At 48.1% G+C, this 5687-nt stretch overlaps 1 protein-coding gene across 1 annotated transcript in view; it reads left to right on the forward strand.

The window, feature by feature from the left end:
• LOC133262183 (isobutyryl-CoA dehydrogenase, mitochondrial-like) overlaps positions 1 to 5687 on the forward strand; it is an 81958-nt gene that overhangs the window by 67348 nt on the left and 8923 nt on the right. The gene's annotated exons all lie outside the window — the stretch shown is intronic.

Below are 5687 nucleotides of genomic sequence, written 5' to 3' on the forward strand. Positions count from 1 at the left end.
AAGGATGTTTGCAACTGCGTTTGCCACGGTGGTTAAATCCATCTAGACTTTAAACTGATTGCCATGGACACGTGATAATGTATCTGCTAGAAAGGTTGGGCTACAATGAAGAATGATTGTTTCCAGCCTTTGGAGTAAGGGTTTGAGAAACAGCAATTCCTATTCTACGGAGAGGGGCACTCATTCCCATTCACAGAATGGCTATAGATAAGAAGAAGCCAGTGTCAGCTGGAAGGAAACCATCTCAGAGACACTCAGAGTGGCCATGGGTGCTCTTCTGTGCTTTGAAAGATCCTGCAAGGCAAGGGTCAGTGCACTTACGCTGAGATGAAAGCCAAGGCCATGGAAGAGTCAGTGAGTTCCTGTGGCACTCAGTGATGAAGGTCCCCAGGGGTAGCTCCAAACTCGCTGCTCAAAGCACAGACAAAAAGCTGTCATCCCAAAGGTGCAAGGTGGGAAACACACCTGCATCATTCTCTAATGCAGTTGGTTCCAAGATTCCTCCTGGAAAGGTACCAACTAAACCCAAAGCACCATTAACAAAGGATGTCTCTTTACAAATTCATTAATTTGTCATGTTTCCTTAATGAGAGCTATTATCTAATGAAGCGAACACCCACCATCAAACAGACACGTGCTATTCAACAGCTAATCCCAACCCGGAGAGTGACAGGAAAATGTCTTTAGGGTGTAACAGGGGAATAACAAACAAACAGGGAAGCACATATGTTTCATTCCATTTAATAGCTGGTATCCGAGTGTGAATAAACATTTCCTATCACACCTTTTGATGGCTGCCACAACAAGATTTCAAAGAGAGAGCTCCTTCTTCCCAACAAAGTGGAAGTTGCTCTTGTGCGAGCAGAGACACATGAAAGAGCTTCGCAGTGTGGTTGCAGCACAGCCCCAGACCTTGTGAGCCACGAGGATTTATATGCCATTAAATAATTAACTGGATGATGCATGAGGGAAAGTAACTCTCTGTAAAGGACCTCAGTTAATTGTGCTCAGTGCAGCAGGCACCGAGTCTTCATGATGAGATATAAAGAGGTGAACTTTGTTTCAGAGATGCTCTGATAAATACAGTCATAAAGAACATGGGAAATGACTTGTTCAGGTAAGACCTTTCTTTGCTGCAGTGGTTTTTGTGTTGCAGTGTCTCTGGCTTAAATTAACTGACATAATCAGCTGCCAAACTAGGAGCCTGGCCCTTGTGCTACTGTATTCCCTCTGTACTGTTCTCTCTCCGCATGCATTCCAGGGACAGTAAGAGGCATATCATGTCTGAACTATGGATTTTTCATCCATGTATTGCCTGCCTTTTATCTTGCAGCATTCACAAGCTGGTCTAAGCAACGTGGTTTAAACTGTCTGCCACATTCTGCCACCTCTCTCGGGATTATCCTTTAGTCTAATAGGATATAATTCCTGTGCGTGTAAACCTCTCTGTGCTTCATTTAATCCCACTAGTTTTATTCAGACTGAGCTGCATCACCCTTAAACCTTCCTATCTTGGTACTCACAGCCTTTCCCAGGCTGCTCCTGCAGAGACTGGGTGGAGGAACTGGAAGGCTCAAACCCTACTCTCAATCCCCAGGGCATCCCACTACACTAAACTCAGTAGCTGGACAAGCCATTGAGAAGAAACAGAGAACAGTCAACAACTCACTCACTGTCCCAGCCTCTTACAAGCCCCAGGCCAGCTCTGAGGTCTGGCAAATAGGATTTCAGCTACATTTAGGGTACAGCTCCCTGTTGTTATTCCAACCCCTTGTCGATTTGGTGACTGAAAACTGCTAATGGTAGAAAAAGGCAGCAGTGAGGTATCCACTAGTTCAGGTTTCTGGTTAAAGATCTTCAGCCAGAAGGGAGGATTTCTAATTCTGGATTTAACATGGGTGGAAATGAAGGCACTTAACAGAGTTGACTTCCAGCTGCGCAATTTCTGTGCCAGTGACCATCAGCCCATGGTGCCCATAACACTGAGGAGGATTAGGATTATATGATCCAGATGGGGCTATTTTAGCCAGGGTGCTGCTTCGTTACTTAAAAGGCTACAAAAAGAGGACTAATCTGATGCCATCTGCTCAGGATGAGGTGAGAAGAACTCTTCCAGCATCTTATGTTGACCCCTGCCCGCTGGGCTCACACTGGTACCCATTCCACTCCCACTTAATTGCATGCTGTCACACTTACTGCTGGTGCCTCTGAACTGGCACCCGAAGGCTGGAGCATGGCTGGAGAGAAATGCTCTTCTCCGTTCAGCAGATGGCACAGCCCTGGCCAGCAGGAGAGACAAGTTGTGGTGAGTGTTGAAGGGATGCTCTCTGCCCTCTTTCCAGCACTTCCTTTCTGAGAGGATCAGGCATTGGAGGCTGTCTGGGGCTGTGGAGCTCTCACCACTGGGAAGACTGCTTTCCAGTATGACCTCGAAACAAACAGCTTCCCAGTGTGTGTGAGGCAGCACAGCAGGGCACTACCAGCTCTGTACTCATTCTGCTACTGATGATGCAGTAGGAAGAGAGGCAGAGAAAAGCTGATCCTGCAAGACTTGTGCGCAGAGGTAGGGAGGAGACACCAGCATCAACTTCCAGACTGGAGGTAGGTGTCTTCCAGCCATGGTCTGGAGAGGACAGCTCGGATCAGAATGGCAGCTTCAGAGCTGGATGCCACGGTGTGGCACAGCACCCACCGGATGATGTGCATGGTGGCATGCTCTGGGTGTTCCTCTGTCCCAGCTCCATAGCAGGAGGCAGGTCCTCACCTTCTAGGAAGCGTGCATTGCCAAGCACTTTATTCTCTCACCTTGGCTACCTTATTAGTAGGCAGCACTGTCGGGTCAGGAATAATGAAGTCATACAGTGAGCTGTAGATAATCATTGCTCACTCTCCACAGTCTCTGCTTCTGTGGTAAAGCCAGAGCTACTTGCAAAGCCAAAAATCACCTTGATCATGACAGTGAAAGGAAAGGGTGCATCTAATGGGCCCTTAATTGGGTGGGATTGACAGGTGGATGAGGTTCTCCCTGCTTGAGGCTTTGGAAACCAAAAGGAACGGGCTCTCCACGCAGGCAGTTGCATCAGCTGTGGTCTTCATGTGGGCTGCTTGGAATGAGCTTCATTAATGTTTCCTGTGGTATAATCCATCATCCCTTCAACAGTGCATTCCTGACAGTTAATTGGACTCCACGGAGTGGAATAAGGAGTGTCGTGTTTGGAATGACAATCCATTACTGAAACCAGGCCACGTGAGGCACATCTCCAGCCCCAGCTCTTGGACATCTTCAGCGGATTTCCTTCCCAAAGCTTGGAAAACTCTTTAGTGAACGGTTCTGCAGCACGTTTCTAAGTGGCTTCATTACAACGAGGAGTCAGGAATCGGGGACCACCCCTTCATTAGCAAAGGCCAAGTGTCTAACTACCCTGGACCAAGTTCACTACATTAGAGAGGAAATCCTTGTCCAGTTGATGCTCCTGCTGACTGCAGTGGGGCCACAACTTGACATGAGAAATCACTTACACGGACCACACTACAACAGGGTGCAAACTGCTGCATCTGGATGACTCAGGGTGTTTGCTCTTTGGAAAGGTGCTGTTATCTTCTGGATATGCAGAAGAAAAGCAGGAATTTGAGAGTGGCTTCGAAGCACAACTTCCATAAAGAATATCACACTGAAAAACACTAATAGTGATGAGGCTGGGTTCAACACCAGTGACTTGGCTAGATTAGGAAATAACTGTGCTGCACAGCAAGTGATGCTAAAAGGGAGGGCAGAACTGGCTCTGTGATGAACATAGAAGACAGGAGAGATGTTCTTCAAGAAGTCCTCTGCCTGCAAGTGCTCAGGTGTCCGCTTGCTTCAGACACACAACAGTGCTGCTACCTTGAGGCCCCTGAGCACAAGCACACTGTTCCTACAGCTGGCAATCACATCCAGTGTGACAGAGTGTCAAGTTTAAACAGACCTTTCCACATCTGGCATCATTTCCCTCTTTCTCCTCAATCTTAACTGTTCTTTTACTTACTGCTTATCTAGGCAGCATTTGAAAGATGCAAATAATCAGTCAAACATGACTGTGAATCTTCCATTTGAAAGCTCATTCAGCCATCTGGAAGTATCCTCATCTCCAGATGTTCAAAGGAGAGCCTGTGCTTCACCTTCTTACCCAGCCAGTCTCTTGCAACTCTGCCCACAGATCCAGATAGAAAGCACAGGGGGACGCTGCCTCAGGAGCACAGTGCTGAGCATCTCCGGTTTTATCAAACTGCTCCGAGTTACAGCTCCTACTTCCAGCACTGATTTCAGTTGTTATGAGGCTTTAAGCAAGCCACTTAGAAGAACAAGGGCTCCCAAAGATCAGATCATTGCATGAAGGGCACATGAGTGATCCCTATGTGTTTTTGTGGGCCAAGCCTGAAGTGGTTTTAAACTACAGTCGTTTTCTTCTTCAAAGATACCTCTTCCCCCAGGCAGAGCTGCCCCACCTGTGAGTGCAGGCCAGGGATCACAGAGAGACAGGGTTCTGGGCAAAAGCCTGCTTCTGATGTCCCTCTTTGCAATGGTCCCTCCGGTGTCAATGAGCTCTCACGGAGAGCCACAGCCTGCCCTCCTACTGCACGAGCAGCGCGTGTGTGTTTAGATGAACAAGCTGTAGCAGCCTCGTTCTGCACAGTGCTCCTTGAATGCGAGCAGGGAGCAGGAGGAAGCTTTTCCACAGCATGGGGCCAGTGGAGCTGATTTGTGCACACAGAGACGTGGCACTGGGGGGGATGCATCAGGTCTCTGTGTGCACAGAGCGTGGCCCGTGCACTCTGCAGAGCTCCGGTGGATGCTGCTCTCCCTGAGCAGTGGCTGGGAAGCTGTGGAGCACTGGCAGAAGGCTGAACCCCCACACAGGGTGTTACAAGAACACTGACAGCAAAAAAAGAGCCCGTTTGAATACTGCCGTTTGTTTGCTGCCACAGATTCAGTGGCTAATTCTCATTTCTCCGTCACCTGCACAGTTATCACCAGAAAGGCACCAAGAACCCGGGTTCTGCCTTTGTACTTGTCCTCTTTTTGGATGGGCTAAAGAAATGTATTACGAAATATGTCTGCAAGAACAGCACGGGCCACAGAAGCTGACACCAAGTGTCTGTATAAGCTGAGCTATCCTGGGAATGTTAAAGGAAGCTGCACCTTCAACTTGGAAACGGAATCTTTGCTTTCATTTTATTATGCTCAACTTCCAGACACAATGTAGAGAAGGGAGTGAGCAGAACTGGAGCAGAAGAGTAGTTACGCAGCTCTCAGTGCTCCTGATGCTCATTCATTGATCATTTTGGGTGTAAATCACATTGATTATGGTAATGAGAAAGCCGAGTGACAAGCCCTGTGAGAGGCAAGCTTCCCAGGCCAGCATCTGCGTGCCTGAAAGCTGGGTGCAAAGCACTGCTGGAATTCACACAACTGATGGAACTGATGCAGTTTTCCCCCCTGAATATCCCAGTACATCTGGACCACTAATGAGGGTGCTAAATCAGACAGAGCTCTGCATTTCACACATGGAAAAGCTGAAGCAGAGGAGGACCTGCTTTGTCCAGGGACACTCTAAGGATGTCTGTGGCAGAGCCCAGACTGAACTCACGTTTTACAACAGGTTTTACAAACTGAACTCGGGTTTTACAGCTCCCTCGTCAAGGCCCGT

This window comes from Pezoporus flaviventris, unplaced genomic scaffold, assembly GCF_033815535.1.
Source record: "Pezoporus flaviventris isolate CSIRO_AGI_PZ_B2104156 unplaced genomic scaffold, CSIRO_AGI_Pfla_v1 ptg000191l, whole genome shotgun sequence".
In the NCBI taxonomy this organism is placed as follows: Eukaryota; Metazoa; Chordata; class Aves; order Psittaciformes; family Psittacidae; genus Pezoporus; species Pezoporus flaviventris.